The sequence below is a fragment of the Haliaeetus albicilla genome, chromosome 8 (genome assembly GCF_947461875.1).
Source record: "Haliaeetus albicilla chromosome 8, bHalAlb1.1, whole genome shotgun sequence".
Classification (NCBI taxonomy): domain Eukaryota; kingdom Metazoa; phylum Chordata; class Aves; order Accipitriformes; family Accipitridae; genus Haliaeetus; species Haliaeetus albicilla.
In genome coordinates this window covers 1,546,285-1,566,537 of record NC_091490.1, presented here as the reverse complement: position 1 = coordinate 1,566,537, position 20,253 = coordinate 1,546,285, and the positions used below count along the sequence as shown (strand labels likewise).

The 20,253-nt window shown below is 37.4% G+C and overlaps 1 protein-coding gene across 6 annotated transcripts in view; it reads left to right on the top strand.

Moving 5' to 3' along the window:
• Positions 1 to 20,253, top strand: part of LRRC7 (leucine rich repeat containing 7) — a 177,975-nt gene that overhangs the window by 55,061 nt on the left and 102,661 nt on the right. The window lies entirely within an intron of this gene.

The following is a 20,253-nucleotide window of genomic DNA, read 5'->3' as shown; positions in this document are numbered from 1 at the left end:
CAAAATGTTCTTAAAAAATGAACTGGCAGATGAGCAGGATGAAACTTGTGAGCATCTGAACCACAGAATAGGACTAAATTTCGTAACTAATAGGACTAAATTTCGTAACTAGGAAGGAAATAAATGCATACAGTTTTAATTTTTTTTTTTTGTTTTCTTTGTTTGTTTCAAAGCTTTAATTTGGAGAGTAAAGAGAGTAACTACATAATATGTTGTAAATAAATATCTACAAGTATGGTTTAAACCAACCAAACATTCAAAATACCAAAGGTAGAAGTTGTCATGTTTTTGACAACGAACAGGCAACAAACTTGTTAAAATGCTGCTTATATATGTTTAATATTCTACAAGACACCATAACCGTGGTTGCTAATGTCTTTCTGTTCCATTTCTGAGGAGCATAATAATGCAGGTATTTTTTACATCTTTTGGAAAAAGTGGAATATGTTTTTACTCCAAGAAAACTTTTCCCATGCTGCTGCATTATGTAATGAAAGTGGACACCTGATAAAAAGGAGAGCTTAACATGACCTTCACCTAAATTCTTTTTCCCACTGTTAGATATTTTCAGTGTGTGAACTGAACTTCTAAAAGAAAACCTGTGAATAAACCAAATCATAGAACCTTAGAGTTACTGAATTTGAGAAGCAGACAGCCTGTGGTCCAACTCTTGCTCAAAATGAGGCTATCTTTGAGCTAGATTAGCCTGCTCATCCCCTTCAGTGAGGTGAATTCATCTCTGGGCTGACTATTCCTCAAACTCTCTGGCCCCACTGTGCTAGTACCTGATCACATTAATTGTGGAGACTTTTTTCCTTATATTTAGTAAGGATTTCCTGTGCTACTACTTGTGCCTGTTAGCTTGGCCTTTTCCTGTGCACCTCCGAGAAGAATCTAGGTCTTTCCTCTCTGCACTCCCAGTATGTAGATGAAGAGAGCAGTTAAATCAGTCTGTGCCTTCTCTTCTTGGGGGTAAGCAAACCCATCTCTCTCAGCTTGTCCTTTATATCATGCTCCAGACCCCTGACCACACTGTCTTTCTAGCTTGGGGGAGCCCAGGAATGCTTTATATGATGACATTTTGCTGATAGAGAAGCCATTTCATACGCCATTTTTTCTTGCTGTATTTCCCTTTTAATTAAGGTAAAAGAAACAAAAAAGTTAGTTTAAATAACAATATTTTTGAACATTTGTTTTATTTATACCTTACATAGCCAGAAAAGGTCAAAAAGATTCTACAAGGATGAATCTGGTTTTGATGACTTTGTAACAGTTTCTATTGCTTCTTCTGAATTTCCTTATTCTGTTAGACTTGTGTCTTTTCTATCAAGTTATTACCTATAAATGAGCATGTTGGGCAAAGGAGTAAGTAGGTATAAATAGCCTCTGAATGAATTTAGGCCAGTTATTAATAGCAATATGAAACTCAGAAAAAATGAAGTTCTACAAGAACATTCCAGTAGGACTAGCCTGAAGCAAGAAACCATTTGACTGGAGATGGAATTAGAAGAGTTTAGGTAAGAGGTTAAATGACATAGTTGTAAGCTGTAGTAGGGTGTCATAAATCACCAGAAAAGTTCCTTCCCTCTGTCTCTCTGTTTTTGTTCTTTAAGAACAGTAGCATGGACTGTTAGGATGTTGTTCATCTTTCTGATACCATCTGTTTTCCTTGGTGGGAGGGAGAAATAGGATTCATTCCAAGCTGTTCCAAATGGTTTTTCCTCATTCAGCCTGAAATTCAGATGTTCATGTTCAGTTTCTAATGTGGTTCAGTGGCACTTAGAGTACTGTACTCTGGGCAGTCCTGATCCATATGTCACTTGACCCAACAAAGCTGTAATCACCTCTTTATAGAGATAAAAAGGTCTGAGGCAGTTGCTCTGAAATCAAAGGATAGTGGTTCATTAGTGAAGCTGTCATTGCATTCATTTGTTGGATTTACAATTTACTCCTCCTCGTGTGTTGACTAAATGCTTTCCCCTAAGCTTTTGTTCAGCTTTTGTTCCAGTTCTGTACTACCTCTGTTCCTATGTGTCTTCTCTGTAATCATCTTGACTACTTGTAATTTTTCATGCATTTCCAGATTATTTCATGTTTCACTCCAAATTCTCTTTATTCCCCCCCCACCCCCCCCCTTAAAATAATGGACAGTGTCCTGATCTTTTTCTCACAGCCATCATCTTGGCTTTCCTCATTTTTAGATGAGGTTTTTTTTTTCAACAGGCAGCTGACAGTTGGAGCACAGTGGTAATTCTTCCCCACCCCCCCTCCAGTTTGCAGTTATATGCCTTCAAATCAGTGAACCTCACCAAAAAGCTGAGGCTGAGAAACTGGCTCTGAAGCTTGAGCCTGAAAAGTGCTCCTCAGTACTTTTTCCTGGCTTTTGCAATGTCTTCTGCAGAAGAGTTTTCTGCAAGTGCCTCTCTTGCATGACAACACTGTAAAACTGTCAAAACCAATATAGCTGCATGTTGGAAATATTGTATATTGAAAGTCCTTGCAGCAGTTACAGTTAAATGCTGTTCTCTGTGTGCGTAGCCACTCAAGCCATAAGCAGTAACAACTCTATTGATGTTGTCTTATTCCCTCATGTCTTCTGATGGTGGTTTAAAGTTATCCTTGCTTACCAGTCAATAGATGGAATTAATAACTAGATTGTTATGAAAATTATTTTGTTTCTTTTAAATTAAGTCCTGATAGGATGGGTTTTGCCTTTTTAGGCCATGGAGGGATTGAATTTTTATTTTGCCATTATAGAACTCTAAGAAAGAAAGAATGTGTATGATTAGATTTTAACCTTGGAGAATCACCTCCAAGTTAAAAGAGCTGACTACCTATAGTAAATTAGTAAGTGCATGGTTTCTAATTTCTTTTCTGTATGTGCAGCGTTGTTTGGTAATCACCCAGAACTACGGACTTTAATGTACATAATTCAGTGCATGTTTTTTTTGTTTTGTATTGTTTTTCAATGTGGACGTCCACATCTGCACCGCAGCCCCTTCCATTGCCTTCTCTGGCTCTGACAAAGAGAATCCGTATAGAGACTGAAAAGTGACAAAGAATTTTTCAACGGTTAAATTACAAGTATGTTATAAATATTTCAATATAAATTAGCGTTAAAGTGTTCTGATGAGTAAGGCAATAGCAAGAGAAAAATGTCAAATGCAAAAGAATGCTTGAGTTGGTATTTTGGACCATATTCTGCTGTGCTGCTCCTGTGCAGAAATTTATCAATACATGATTTTCATAATTATCAGTAGAAATGTTGCTGGAATAATTTAGATTTAAATAAACTGATGAAGCAATAAACTATCTAGGTAAATTTATAAAACCTTCAGGTAAATCCTTTATTCTTTTGCTTATGTTGTAAGAATGACAAATAGGTATTATCCAGTTTGATTGTGGAAAAAGATATATGAAATACTAGATTGATGTAGTTCAGAAAAACTAGTTAAATCTTTATAAAATGCATCTGCTTGAGTGTTGTATTCTGAAGCAGATGATTTTATATTATTGGCAGTTCCTGTAAGAACCAACTTGAGCATTTTAAAATGGGATTAGAAGTATATTTAACATCTTTACAAATATTGGTATGAATATTATGGCATAGCTGTAATTCAGTCAGATCTGGGTATAACTTTTCAGTTTTATTTGGCATTAGCATAGTACCTACTTCAGTGGTGGTTTTGCTTTGGCTTGTAGTTGTCCAAATTTTGGGTTGTAGTTGTCCAAAGTTGGATGCCCCATCCCTGGCAGTGTTCAAGGCCAGGTTGGATGGGGTTTTGAGCAACCTGGTCTAGTGGAAGGTGTCCCTGCCCATGGCAGGGGGGTTGGAACGAGATGATCTTTAAGGTCCCTTCCAACCCAAACCGTTCTATGATTCTATGAAATGCCTGTAGTACTTGATACCTGGTACAGAAAGCATGTCCATTAAAGTACCATAGTTTTGCTAAATCAGTCAAGGACAGGAAATGCCATATTTCATTTCTCTCTAGCTTACAACTACATGCCTCTAGGCCAAACTTGCACTCCTTTTTAGAGTTCTTGTCACCAGAGCAGATTGTACAATGGAAGTGGTATGTCTGTAAGTTGCTGTCAAAAGGCTATCACTGTTTATATACAGCTAAGACTTAATTTAGCAGGTGGGTGGATGCTAAAATATTGCTTTGTACTTTGTCCACATTTTTTAAAATCTTCTTTCAGGCTGTGGGAAAGTACATTGGACATTTAGCATTCATTGTGCTTGCTCAGGGAAGGTATCTTAGCCCTTGAAGAATGTCTGCTAAACTAAATGAGCTGAGACAAGGAAAGACCTTATGTTTTGTAAGAGTGAACAGTTAGCAATTTAATTATGACCACCAGAGAAAAGCATGCATAAGCAAGGGAAATACTAAAAAAAAAAAAAAAAAAACAAACAAAACAAAAAAACCAAAAGAAAATCATTGTTGCTGAATGGAAAGAATGTGACAAAGTGCTTGAATCTTCCAGAGCTGTTATATGCACACCTGCGATTTCTGATGATCTGATGAACACCTCCGTTAAGAATCAAGCCCTTCTATTTCTTGAGTGGAACAGTTTGGTACAGTTCTGGTGGTTGATGCTGGTTTACAATGAAAGTGGTAAAATTCTCTTCAGAAAGTCATTGCTAAGATTGCATAATTGGGCATTAAAGTTCTGATTATACTTTACAAACTCTGGGACTTTGTTAAAAACCTGACATTCCAATGTACTGAATTTCAGTGTTTGACAGCTCAGCTGTGAGAATTTTTTTAGAGAACATTTGTACCATAAGAACAGCATGTTAATTGACTAAAAAAAAAACTGGGACAGATTAATCATGGGAGGGAATACGATACTTAAGAGAATGTAGTTCTAGAGCCCTCTGCTGATTAAAACCTTTAGAAATACAGTTCTTTTTAAATGCCTGTTTTTTGATTGGCCTGGGTTATTCATCCTGTCCATTTCAGACCTATAACGTGGGCTGGAATAAATCCCAACGACTAAGCTGGCTTTCTTGTGGTGCTGACCAAGAAGGAGCCTAAAGGACTAGCTTGCTCCAGACCCTGAACTTCCACGTGGCCAAAGATGAAGTGAGGTGAATCTGCTTCTCAGTATTAGCAGGTGTGTCTCCAGGCATGTTATTAGCATGTGAATTCTGCAGGAATGTCAGTTCTCCTTCAGCAGTGGCTGTGATAGTAATGAAAGTTATGTATTCTGCAAAAAATGATCAGAAAATGGCTGAGTACTATTGATTTATGCATTGAAAGAGTAGAGAGAATAGACATGAGCTAGAAAGTTAACCAGCAGAGAATATATACTAACAGCTTATACCTTCCCCACAAACATCAAAGCAGTGTTTTGCAGCTCGCCTTTCTGTTTTTTCATTTTTCAGCGCTATTGATTGAACACCAGCCCCTTACAGCACAACCTGCCTTATTGCCAGGATTATGTTAGTGGCTATATAGGAGGATGGAACAAACCAAGTAGAGATCTTTACTTTCGATGATGACCCTGAACATTTCTGTTATTATCCCTACTGCATAGTAAACCTGACTTTTTAGGTGTTCCAGTGTCCAAAATATTAGACTGGCCATTGTCTGCAGCATTTTGAGAGTGACTGATCTAAGCTTATAAGATTTCCTGGACTTTGATATGGAGTTTACATCCACAAACTGTTGAATTGATTTTTATTTATTTATTTTTAAAAACAGGAGCTGGGTTTGTGTTAGGCAGTCAAAGGTCTTGTTTACTGTTCTTTGAGAACACTTGAAGCAAAAAGAGGTCTGGTAGGGCTTTTTTCAGTTTTATAAAGCCAAGGCCTTCTGGCACAATCATTTACTTGGAAAAGAGAGGAGCTCTCCTAAAGCTGCCCTTAAATCTGCCATTTTCTTGTACAAGTGGCAGTTACTCTCAGCCTTTCCAAACAGGTACACCCAGAGCAAGGCACAGCTAACAGACTGGGGCAGTTTGGCAGCTTTGCTCTGGGCCTGAAGCAGACCGCACTGTGGGCTGGGCTGGTCATGCTGGTTCTGTAGTGTGTCAGTAACCGCAATATCTGCAGAGAAAGCCTCCCCCTAGCTTTCTGCAAAGGAAGAAGATGATTTCATTTCTGCCAGTGAGGCTGTTCTGAATTCATCTCAAGATGATGGGGCAACTGACACTGGCAAAACATGTTTAAACCACGAATGGAGAAAACTGCAAGATGCATTTAAGTGTAAAAAAAACTGGGCTACTGAAAGAAAGTGAGAATATGCCACCCACAAATTTCCTTAGGGAAGTGAAATCAGATTTTAGGAAACCATTTACCAGTACTACATTATATGATGACGAAGTTAACAAAAACATCATTCTTGTGATCTCCAATGGCTGTGTAGCCAACCATAATGTTGGAAGTCTCCTTCTTCAGGGACTAGTGGTGTCCTTTTCAAGTGTTCAATATTCTTTGTATGTGTTTATTAAACTGTGATATTTACTCATGAAAAATCAGTAAAGAGCTAGGCTCATTTGTCATGGCATAATTAACTTTTTCCAAGAGTGATATATCATTTTTGCATTGGTCCACATCTTTTCTTCTCTTTGAGATTTATTGTTATGCCTGCCTTCAGTGTAGTTTCCCAAGGTTGTCCCCTGCCATAGAATTTGAACCTTGGAAGATTTTTAAGGAGAAGGCAGTATGGTTGGACAGAAAGAGAATACTCTGTGCAGATCTTTCCTGTGAATTCATTTAAAAGTTTCATAGTTCTGCAATTATATAATATAGTCTTTACTGAAATGAAATTAACTTTTTCTACTATAAATGTATTTTAAACTCTGAAGATGAAATATGCAATCCCCCTGAGTTCTGGAGGGTTTTAATCAAGGGTGTCTGTGTGCTTAATACTTAACAGCTCAAGGCTAGTGACGGCAATAGTTGGTGGTGAGGGGAAAGGGCAAAATTCAGATTTTGTTACCTGATTCTGACTAAAAATATGTAGGAGAGAAACATAGCAGCTTCTATATACATTGAAATACAGAGGAGATATACTCGGGTATTCATGGGTAGTGAGGTATTTATAGAGATAAATGTCTGTTTAGATGTAAAATTGTATTCTCATATTCAAGCAACCAATTTTCATGGATACTTGTGGGCATTATGTTTTAAGATTTCACTTGTGCTGACATTTTGGTATACAGACACAGGCCTTTGCTTTTTGATCATCCAATTTACGAACATACATGCAAGCCTGTTACAGCACGGATACATAGCATTAATGGGTATGGTGAAACAGCCAGGAAGGAGGATAGAATAACAGAAGAAAGAGGAACTGATGGACAATAAAAGGTTTTATATTTTTCTTGGCAAAATTTAAGATCTTCTACAGAGAGAGGGGAGAGTAAGCAGCAGGGAAAAGTTTTTAGTTGTGAGTGAACAATGGTAAGAACTAAGTTGTGTGTTTGTGCAAATCAGTTGGAGAATGTAGGAACTCATAGAAGAGAGAGAATAGTAACGTAGTAAAGAAAGCCAGCCTGATTATTGGAAATAGTTTCAGTAGTCCATAACTTAAAAGCTAGATGCAGGGAGTTGGGGAGGTGAAGGAAGGAGGATGTGAGCCAGAAGAGGGGTCTGGAGGTGAGACCTGTGGTTGGGATGTGAAAGGTAAAAGGGGACGTATGAAGGAGAGTGCATCAAGAACTGTATTAAGATCAGGAAGGAAGGAGAGGATGGGGCAGATGAGAAGTTATTGCTGGTGGACGATTAGATAACTAGAAAAGGCTAAAGAAGATAGATGACTGCTGGGGAATAGGTTGTGCAAAATATAGGAGGATACCAGGAGATGTTGAGAGAAGAGAGAAGCTAAGCAACAGAGATCGGAGAGTAAGCAGTGCTTCTGACACTTCAGTCACTTGGGAAGTGGAAGAGTTGAACTAGGCGATGGTGAGGTAGAAGTCAAAAGACTTCCTATACAAGGAGACTGTGGTGAAGATGACAATCAGGCATCAAAAAAAGCTTTGGATGAACTATACCTGGCGATAGTGTGGAGGTTGATAGGAAAGTGTCTGTTACAGTGCTGTTCCAAGAGGAACTGTTTGATAAAAGGTCAAGACGATGTGGCTGGGAGCATTACAAACAGGAAGGGAGAAGCCCAGAGCTGCCTGCCAGTGCTGTAATGCAACACAGAGTGCGTGCTGAACTGGTCCCTGTAACAACCGTCAGGGACTGTTTAAGTGAAGGGATCTACATTACTGTGGCACTGCCAAATTCCTCAGTTGCTGTCTGGCTTGCATGGCCCAGTTTTCTTTGATGTAAGCAAAGAAGCTGCAGATGAGGAGAAGTGGAGTGGTGCACAAGCAGATTTCATTCTGGTGTGGAACTAGGACATAGTCTGCATCCTGAAGCATAGACGCAGCCCTGCGGGTTGTGGGCTAGACTGGACTTCACAAAAAATACAAGGAATAGTAAGTAGGAATATTCACAGGAGTGGTGACCTTAAGTCATAGAAACTGTCTCAAGGTAGAGTTTGAGTGGTGGAGAAGGTTGGCAAAAAATCTCACATGGAATCAGAACTATATTTTTCAGTGATTAAAAATATCTATTTTTCAGAAAGAAAAAGGTTTTTAAAAAAGTTTTGTGACTGGATGTGAACATTTACCATGGTGAGTGAGAAACATACATTTTCTAGGCTGTTTGTTGTATGTATTTCAAATGTAACCATGCTTTGGAAATATAGATGTCTAAAATAGGTGTTATGACGTGTTGAAAATGAACTTAATTTTTTATTTTGGACTTCAGTAATATCTGCTCCAATATGACTGTATCATACACATGATGAGCAAGGTAGCAGTAATAGGAAGGAAGAGGAAGGTCTCTTGTCCCAGCAGATCTCTGCCTGGGTTCTTTCAGAAGATCAGCTTTCATTGTGAGTCATAGTTGTCACTTTTAATTAAAACTTTCTTTTCTAGCTGCAGTTTGTAGTTGCATGTTATTATCTCTGGAACTTTCATTCTGCAAACTCAGCAAAATGCATACAGTTTTCCTGTAGTAAGCTCCTGCTAAGCTGATTAATATGTCAGGAATAATGCAGACAGATTGTGATGTAAACCGCTGAAAAGTAATTGGGTAGTCTGTATGATCCTGTTCCTCTACGAGGAAGAAACCCAGACTTAATGAAAGTTATATAGCTCATATTTAAATATCAATTTGTTTAGTTGATATATTTAGCAGGTAAATTATGTTTTCTATACTTTTCCTTTGGATAGCAGTTCTAGCCATCATATGGGCAGCAAAATCCATTACACCATAAAGCAAGAAATAAAGCGTATTTCATACTAATTTCCATACCAGATAATCTTTCAGACTGAAAGATTACTTCAAGTAAAAGCTGAAACACATCAAAGATCTAAGTTCAAATGTAAATTTCCCAGTTACCAGAAAGCACACTTTCCAAAGAAGGCTATTTCTTGTCTTAGGTTATTAGGATTCTCTCCTACTTAAATGTCTGTAGGGCAAGCCATCAAACTGATTGTAATTTCTAGCAATTAAAAGCATGGTTATTAATTTTCAGCATGTGCTACTAATATGCTACAAATTATTGAAATTCTATCAGTTCTTCTATAAAAAGAAACTGAACAAAACTGGAGTTTTCCTTAAGGTTATGCAAAAGCTGTCTTTAGGGCAAATAGGATACAGATTGTTTAAAAAAAAACCACCTCAACAATTTTTTTTATTGTCACTAAACTGTCTTTGTTCTTGGAGTCATCATCATCTATTATTAAGATCATCCAAAAAAACATTTACTCAGAAAATCTCACTTAGGAATTTCAAGGCAAGACCAATAGTAAACTTTAATTGAAATCAATGACTATCTTATCAGAAAAGGTAAAGATTGGGTCCTGTATCACAGAAGGGGGTTAAAGGTCTGGTAATTCAAAACTGACTGATATTTTGTAGACATAATTCTGTCTTAAGTTTTACTTTACCCTTTTTGCAAATTTCCTAAATCTCGTGATGGTCAAGTCATAAGTGACATCCCAGGTCTTGTGGCAAAGATAGAGAAACTTTCTGTTATTAATATTCTTGGGAGACAAAAGGTAAAGTTGAAATCTGATTATTCATGCTTGGTTATTTTATTTTAGGATTAGCAAAATTTAAATATGAACTTGAATGCAGAATATTATAATGAAAATATAATGAAAAGAATTCAATTATTATGCATTAAATGCCATTTCTGCATAAGATGTGCTGGTTATCATGGTATTTCTGTGCAAGAAAACAATTCAGATAATATTTCACACCCCTCTTTTTGATAAGACAAATTCCCCTTTGGAAGCATTCTAATAATTCTGCTGTTGCGACATCACCTTTAGAACCATAGTTTCTTAATCTTTTCAGGAAGATTAATGAAAACTATTACAAATGGCTTACACAAACTGAATATCTAAATTGCTAAATTCAAGTTACCAATTAGAACATTGAAGCGACATGCCCGACTCCTTCGCCTGGTTCAAGTGTGACATTTCAGTAGAATATGGTTCTTGCTTCTAAACAGGATATGTAAACGTGTAACTTAAAAAAAAATATTTAGTGATTTCTGATGGAGAAAATGAGGTTAAAAGGAAAGATATCTGGTCAAACCAAGCAATGCCATTTCTCCTTTTTAAAATATACTAATTGGAACCTTGAAAAAAATTTAGCCCTAATCGGAAGGCAATGAAGTTTTACGTTGTTTTTCTTAGACCGTATTCTCCCTGGCCAGCCATGATCAGAGTCAAATGTCTGCAGAGTGGAGCCTTTCCCTGAAATTCCATAGCATGCTCCTTCAGAGCCTTGCTTGCAACTGTTTTCTCCTGTAAGTCTTCTAATATTGCCCCTGTTTCCCTTCCCTTCCTGCATAGGAGTGTTATCACTGATTTATTAAAATAGAGAGACTGAATTGCCTTTTTTTCTTTTTCTTTCTTTTTTCTTTCCCTATGTAGAAAGATGCTTTCAGTCCACAGTTGTATTTACTTTAGCAGAAATGTTGGAAAAAGAACAGAATCGGCTACAGTCTCTCCTTTGGTTTCTCTTTAACAGCTCATAATACCTAAGAGCAAAGATGAATTTGAAGTCTCATTCTATATTCAGAACAGTGTATTCACACAAAACTGGCGGGTGTTTTTGAATGTGATGGGGAGGATGGCTGGCCAGACAGGCCTTGGCTGTGGATGATGTGACCAACCTGTTCACACATGTTCCCTGCCCTGTCCCCCAAACACTCGGTTGTCTGAATGTATGGATAAAAACACACGTGGCCGTGAAGTCAAATCCCATTTGCCAGACATCTGTGTCATACACTGCTGTGCAGGTGTCATACAGACACAGTCAGAAATGAATCGCTCTTGTTTTAGAGGTACCCGGCTTTTTACCTCATACTTTCACTGAAGGCAAGATGGCAAAAGAATCCTTGCTTTGACTCTCGAAAATTCTCTCTTCTCCAGCCTTCAAGGCCAATTCACGCACACTCATCCTTGTGTGAGCATCTTCCTTAGAAGTTCATGGCTCTCCTGTGCTGGAGTGTACAGGGAAAGTGCTGTGCCCTTCCATAAGGGAGGCTGAATAGGAGTGATACGTCTGCAGTACCTTGCTAGAGAAGTCCCCAACTTGAACTTCAGCAGCTGGGTAACAGGAGCAGTCAAGCCCCAGCGAGGCGTTCAGCAAGCAGAGGTGCTCTGAGCTGCAGCAACGGGGATGGCTCTTGCCGGCCATGTCCCGGTGCCCCTCGCCTGCCCCTTTGCAGCCTACTTGGCAGTGGGACATGTGAGTGGGCTGTCTGTTTCCTGCTGCTGTACACGCTTTATATTCATTCTAGTCCCTCCTTGTATCTCTACCAATTTAAGTTAATTTTTTCTAGACATGGATAAGCAAAGTTGTGTTATTTCTTTGCAATGAAGTATTGTAATGTCTTCCGCAAAGGTGTTAATACACCTTCTTGTTTTGATATCTTCAGGGAAAAAAACCCAAATTTTATAGGTGACATGCATTTTTAAGGAAGAGGGATGCTGATTTTTCAGGCAAGAATAAGCAGTTTACATTTAATCAGAACTTTTTGAATTGGAAAATTGTGAAAATACGAAAAATAGCAGTGACTACTGATGTAAGAGCTTACATAACCGTAATTCTCATGTCACAACTATGGTATTATGGCTATAGACAAAAAGTCTTGACTAGAATAAAAACTACAAAATGGAGGTATTATGAGTTATACATCTGACTAAGCAAAGAAATAAATGAGTAAAAACTCACACAGAGTTTCATACAGGACAGTGCTAAGATGATGCCCACAAAGATTGCATATAAATAGAAAGGTGAGCAGCGTATTTAAACACTAATAACTGGGTGAAGAGGGCACAGCTTGTGTATGCAAATATAATCTTTCTAAATTAAAAAAAAAAAATCTAAACTATTAATAGTGCTCTGTTTCTAACTGAAAAGTTGTACTAAAAATTAAGAAGAGTCTGAGAGCTTTGAAATTCCCTAATTATTTCAGTGACCCAGACTGAAAATGGACACAATGTAAATCATCTGAACAGCACACATAATTAATTCAAAGAGAAGAAAGAAAACAAAAGTGGATGTCTGGCCAGAGCTAGGAGAATATCAGTGAGGAAAAGGGTTTTGGTTGAAGGAAATTTGGCGGTTGTTTTGTGGTTGTTTTTTTTTAAATTACAACCATATGCTCAGCTTTGTTCCATTTCGTATGCATAGTCTCTATTATCAAATCTGTTTCAGCAGAGAAAATGTAAGATGAAATTCTGGCGTGTTGGAATGAACTGGAAAACTCCCAATGGCTTCCTAAGGTCAGAGGAGGGAGTACCTTCTGTACCTTCAGCACTTGTAGGACCACAAACCATGCTAAATGCTTCAGAAAAGGCTTCTGTTTCATGGAACAAGCCTTTTATGGGATTTGAAGAAAACAGTGGTACTACCATCAACAGAATGTGGTTTAAAGGAGGGCATGGTATCAGGAAAAGAACTAGTAGCTGAAGAGATTGGTCTCCAGCCTCTTCTTGTGATCAGTCACCTGCGCCGTGCCAGCGTTCAGGCTAGTGCTGTGCCCCCAGAGAGCCGGCGCGCAGTGGGGGGAGTTGTCGGCGATGAGTGGCCTCGCCTGCGTCACAGGGCTGGGTTGAGGATGTCCGCTTCGGAGACTCCAAGTGGGATGGGTGTTTGGGGACCGAGCTGGCTGGGTCTCTCAAGGAACTGCTCTCCGCTTTCATTGCTTCTGGAGTGACGAAAGACCTCTGGGAGAACTAGAAGGGGATGATGGAAACTGTGATTGCTGTAGTGATTGATATATTTGTGATTGCTAAGCTTGATAGTATAACTCATTGCAAACAGCCAACATATTAGCATATTAATGTTGTTGATTATGCTGATAATAAGAGAAAGAAAAAAGGAACAGAAAAATCATCACTTATCTGTGATGTATGACAAAGAAATCAGTGAAGCGAATTGTCTGCTGCTTTGAATATAATTAATATTTTCTGAAGCCTCTGGCAAATGTTACCATTATTACTCATTTCAGCCTTGTAATGCTCTCATTCAGACTTCTAAGTTCTTTATTTTCAGGATTTCTCAGTAACTTTCTAGCACTACCAGATCACTTAAACTTTGCAATTTCTTGCAGTTTTCTGAATGTAATGCCAAAAGTATGAATGATTTTATGTTTGATACTTTGTCAGACAACACAGGCTGGTCCTACAGTACTACCTGTTGTTTTGAATTTTGACTCAGGCCATTGACTATGGCAGTGCATTGGGGATCTAAGACGTCCCTGAGATAAGAATCCTTAAATGAAATGTTACATTGAAAACTTGTTTGGTAGAAAAATTAAATCCATAATTAATCTATACTGAAAAACAGAAAATGAAAAGCTGATTTACACTACCAATTATACTGAAGCAAATTCTGGAGTTTTTTACAGTAGCATTTTAACTACCTCTTTTCTTCATATACCTACTTGACACTTCAGAAGAACATGTCAGAAAACTATTGTTTGCTTCTGAGAATTAAAATTGCCTTCAATGATTTAAAATTATTTGGTTTTAGTGAAGACTTTCAAGGCTTTGAAGAACATGTATATATGGGGCAGCTGCTCTGTAATGCTAGGCATATTAACACACAGCAATCCTGTGAAACTTCTAACAGGAGAGCAGGCTTAAGGCAGTGTGAAGATAATCTATCCTGGCTGTGTAGTGGAATAAAAATGTATAATGTCAGTGTCACCATTATTTCTCATCTGTTTTCACTCAGATTGTTCTTTCAGCAGAACGTGCTGGGAAAATTACACCTGGTACTTTTTTGTCAGGGCAAATCTCTATCTTCTACAGGCAACCATTTTTAAAAATTATGTTTGATTTGATTTTTGTAAAGTCTAGACTATTTTTTAAATGAAGTGTTATATAGCCTTCTTTTAAAGAGTAAGTTGCACAGAATGCAGTAGTATCCATCATTTTACAAGCTGGTTTCCTTATGGAAACAGAATGTTTCTTGTCATGCTTGATATAAGCCAGTGAACCTGATATAAACCAAAACTTCTATGAATCACAAAGATTTTTAATAGCCAGTGCTTCCTACCCTGTTTTTTTGGTGTTTGTTTTTTAGGGTTTTATTTTTAGCATGTGTATAAATATATGTATTTGAAGTTTTGCAGGTCCAAGATGATCAACAGAGTTGACTTCATAATTACAGTCAGATCTTTGAAATACACTATTTGGGAATTCTTATTTTAAATGCACTATCAACAAGAAATCAAGTGGATGCCAAAGGCAATTTGAAACTAGTTTCTGTGTTACAGCTCTTACAAATTTCTTGCCCAATAATTGCCACTTGCTATTTGTTCTTACTGTTTTTTGATACTGTTAATGGAAAAGTAAAGCACGTAGAAGATAATACTTTGCACATTTTAGGATAAAACTAAACTGATTAGATAAAAATATTTTCAGAGAGATACAGCATTTTTTAGTTGCGTTTAAGCAAATTTTTAATTACTTTGTGGGAGGAAAAAAGGAAAATGGCTATATCTGATCATGTGTAGGCCCAATGAGGAGGAAAAAGCTTCTGAGATGAAAAAATAAATTCTTCTATCTTGTCTTTTGAAAAAAACTGCTGCCTATCCTATTCTTTCAAGATACTTAAGTTTTGAAGTTTGTTGAGCTATTTCGTTCCATCTTCAAATCAGAGTTTTGTGAGCCATACAGCAATTTTCTCTGCCTCCATCTTTTAAATAGGTAAGGAGAATATCTCTCATGATTACTGAGAAACAGGGATTAGTGGGTTTACTGCACAAAAGATCCGTTAATTGAGAAGAGATTAGATTTCATTGTAATTAATTTCCGTAAAACTACTGTTTTTCTTAGATTAAGGATTTTCTTTATAAGAGAATAAACCACAGATAATGATAATGAGATGCTTGCATGAAGCTGATAAATAGCAGTTTATATTTATGCTTCTTTCATAGTTTCTTTAATCGCATTCAAGAAAGAATATATTTTTTTAAAAGCATTCAGAAAACAGGTCATAACATTTTTAAGCTTTTGTGGGGAAAATGTGTTTGTGTTTCATTTTGTTTTTCTGAATTGTTGAAAAATGGTACATTGCAGTTTATGAATGCAGTTGTATAGAATTAATTATTAGTTAAGACATTAATAAATTTCCTTAAGCAGAATCTCAAAAAAAAAAAAAAAAAATGTACATTTCATCCTAGTTCTTTTGCTTTTAAAAAATCCACCTGTTCCCACTGCCTTTGCAGGACAGTCTTTATAGCCTTCCAAGTTGCTGAGCATTTCTGTGTGTGGTCTGATGAGTTTTGAGAATTTAGTGTTCTTACATGCAAGACTGAATAGAGAGCCTGAAATTTCTTAACTTTTGACAGTGATACAGATCTTTTAGAGTGTATAGTCTTAATGTATAGCATGTGACATATGGTGAGCAATAACCTCTAATACTCAGCTATGGAGAATTACATTACATTTCTTTCACTAGGTTAAATGGGGAAAAGTACTAAGCATTGGTGTTCCTAGAAGTAAGTAGGAAGACTTTCTATATCACTTACAAGGATTAAGGAATTTTATTAAGTGGCAATGTGTATTCTGACTCAACCTCCCAGAGTTGGGAGATTGGCTTTCTGTTGACTCTATTTGACTTAAATTTTGTTCCCAAGGATCTCAAGTAGCAATCCTCTTATAGTAAGTAACCATCAGAACAGAAGAAAAGCTTTATGAAAATTATGAAGGAATAAAATGTAGGTAAGAAAAGTGTAATTACCAAAGCTGGAATTAGTCCAGGGTAGGAATTAATAATACTGAAATTAATAAAGGGTTTGATTACCATTAGTCCACAGGGCATGAAATTTTACTCCTTTCAATTGTACCACAGGTACTTTAATTCTGTACTGGTGCTTTCTGAAATGATAGCAAAGAACAATATAAATACCAGGGGATTTTTTTTGACAGGCTTTTCCGCATTTTTGTTTGTTTTCTTTTTAATTACAAAGGGTAAATAATGGAGCAGACTATGGACACATGCAAACCCACTTCTTACTAAAATACATTTAAGTTCATACTTTCCCATGGCCATTCTTCCAGCAAATATTCTATAAGCAGCAGTTTCTGTAGTGGTTACTTCATACTAATTTTTCTCACAAAATCTTAGCAATGCACCATAATTCGGGTTCAAGTACCCTTCTTATTCCAGTATTGATCTTCTCTTAAATACAGATTGTTCATCTCTCCAAATCACATTCTGATTTGGCTTTGCTTTTTTTTCCCTGAAGAGGACAGATCCAGTAGATAACCATTAATCCAACCAACCTAATTTATCATGACAATCAAGTCATACCATAGCTTTTAAGGAAGGCAAAGTAATTAAATCACTTTTGTTTATCCTTTGCATTTTTTCTTTCTAATTTTTTAAACAATTTTCTATTGAATAAGAAATTACAGATATTTTTATGAACTGCAATAATAGAAACACTTTTGTTTACATAAGCAAAAGAAAAAACTTTTAAAAATGGTTTTGCTGTTGTAATTGCTATTTTTAGTACAGTTCTATTGGCTTCACTATTTATGCACTTCCTAGCTGTTCTATTATACTGTTACTGTTCAGGGTTTCTATTAAAAATGAAACGTGGGGTTTGTTTTATGCGTATGCCTACAGTAGAGGGGAATAACGCAAAGCTAAGTGCTTTGTAATGCCTGTGGGAAGAATGTTTTTCTGAGTAGTTTTTGAAGTACGTGTCACTGTTCAATTGTTCATTATCTTCAAATGGCTTGAAAAGCTACAAAAATTTGCTATTCCAAGGGCATTTATTTTTATTGTGTCAAGGTTTGAAATACACAGTTGCAAATCCTGCTTCCTATGCTTGAATACAAAGAAGCGGTGCAGCTTGATAGCTAATTTCATTTTTCTTGTGAAGTACGTATTCTGTGACCAATGCTTTTACAGTTTCCATCTGTTTCGATCTTGTACACTCAAATGAGCTATTTGGGAAGGTTTCTGGCACTAAAGCAGCGGTGCAGGTTGGTGTCAATGGTCGTGCTGCACCCCTTCTCGAGCCTGTGCTTGGGTTCTGGCAACAGTGGCAAGGCAGAGAGATGGGGAGGCCGTGAGGTGTTTGTGCTGCCTTCCCGGTGGCTGGTTCCTGCCCCTGGCTCGTTTCCAGCAGGGACATCTGCCCCGCTACATACTGGGGGTGCTCCGGCAGGAGGGGAGGGACAGGGCAGGCTGCCTCAGCTGGGCCTCCCAGGCAGGGGAGAACACGGCTGGAGGCCGCCTGCCACCGCGTGCTTCACATGCTTTCCCCGTGGCCCCTTCTGCAGCCCTGCTGATGTTGACAGCTTTCCCTCTCGTCGTTGCTCTGCCTCTTCCTTGCCGCTTCCCAGGTGTGAAGGTTTGCTGAAGTCAGCAGCCGCTGCAGCTGCAGACGATCCTAAAGTCAGGTAGAACATCGTGCAAGGTGACTAACTTTAAGTAGCGATGGCCAAAGCCACTTTCAGCATCCAAATACAGATTTTCCGAGACCAGACAAGCTGATTGCATGTGAAGTGCTATGGTGGTGGGAGCAGACATAGTGAAAAAGATGTGGAAAGAGCAGATGACATGGCAATCAGAAAAAAACCCTGATCTGAGAGAGAACTGGGAGCACTTCTGGTGTGATGGGCCATTCTCCTACTGGACTTGCTTTGGAGCAGAACTTTGGGACTTTTCCTGCCTTGAATAAAAAGTGACAAATGCAAAATTTTTTGAAGTTGAGAGAATGGTAAAAGTCGTTTCCTCCCAACTGTGTTTGAAATTGACCAACAGATTTGAAGCTGAAAAGGCAGTAGCCTTATTTCCAGAGGAAAATTAGGGGCAATGTTAAAATGAACATTTCTTTATCACAGGAAATTGAGTGCCAATCAAGAGCCCAGGTCCAGCCACAGTATTGTGTATGAAATCTGACAGGGTATCTAGTGTTCTTGGTGTCAGAAATTTAAGTGAAGAACACTTAAAATCAAAGTTCACAGCATAAATTTGAGTGGCATATAGCATCCTTAAATTTTAGCTATGTGGCTGTTTGTGTTCTGCAGTAGACTATACTGTCGAACTGAAATAAAACTTTTAGATTTTGTGATTTATTAGCTTGTAAATGAATTGCTTCTTTTTTCATACCTCTTAAGTGTTCTATTTTTACATTTTCAAAAGTTTATGTACAATGTATTATGCAGATGTTTTCATTGCACCAGCTGACTGTAATTAAGATACAACTTTTATGTTATACCTACAAACTTGGCATCCGGTCAAGCTGAATTACAAAATTACTATACCCTTTTCTCTGTTTTAAGCTTTAGCCTTAAGCCAAAATCAGCCAACAGAAAGCCTGTCATTGGCACCGCCAAATGAATAACCAGTTGCACTCTGCTTTCACTGCTGTTTGTTTCAACATCTCAGTCTTCTTGAGAACACAAAAAAACAGTATTTGTTCTGACAGTATTCGTGTCCTCATCTCATTGGGATTACTAGAGGCAGATTAGGTGCTAATAAAATTTAAACAAGGAAATAAAATGTTGGAGTATTTTATTTACCTCCAAAATATCAAGTATTACATGACAAAAAAGTCACAGAGATCCATGAATGGAGCATTATCTGACCAATTAAATTTTTTTTGTCTTACATTTTGGATAAATAATGGCTTAAGCAATATGAATTATCTCCACTATTTTGCATGAATATAGAGTTGCTTTTTCACTGGCATACTGTGAAAAAGGATCCTGGTGAGCTTTATTTTGCTTTACTTGGACTAATTTTGTGCATTTTTTCATAAACGTAACTCAAAACCCTGTAAGTGGTTTAGAAAATGGGAGTTGAAAGTTTAGCCTTTCTTGGCTTTGTGGTAGTATGTTTCAGAACAGCCTGATTTATCTATAGTCATGTTAAAATAACTTCTAAAAATGTCAATATCTATTGCAGCTTTAGAGACTGCTTGACACATATAAAATCTGCTTATTGAGCATTTTCTCATTTTAAGAGTAGTGAGTTAAAGTATTGTTATTCCACTGGAAAATAGTAAGATACAATTGTGTAAACTGTTACCCATGTGAGTTAGAGGTGCTCATACAAACTGTATATGCAAGAGAGATCTGCAGAACTTGGCATCTATATTAGAAGAAGTTAGAGAATAGACTGTCGTAAAATTCTCCTAAGCACTTATTTTACTGCAGAAAAATTAATGGCATTTCTGCCAAGTCCCTTGTCTGAGTTTTCAACAGACTAAGGTAATACAAGAGAGGCAGGAATGACAGGTAAACAAACTGTCTGGTTTTGGGTTACTTTTGTTCTAGTTTTGTAACCAATTAAGTTTACCTATCCCTTTCTTTATTCATATGATTGAAAAGACAACAAATATACTCCAGCAGTAACTGTGGAAAGCTAAGGAACTCTGTTGAGTTCGGAGAAATCGGGTGTAATACAACAGGGCATTTGTCATGGAGAATCAGAACCAAATGACTCGGACTGATTCACTTTGATGACTGACAGTCCAAACTGAACAAGGGACCAAAACATGGAGTACAAAGGTAATTTTGTACTTTGCCTGATGAACGTGTTCATACGTGTAGGATTTATGCAGCTAATTTTCATCATTAAAAAAAGCAACAGCTGTGGATGGTCTTGGCATGTTTTCTTCTGTTCCAGTGTAAGGGAACAGATGATGTATGGAGATTGCTTTTTGTGATTACACCGACAAATCTCACTTTTTC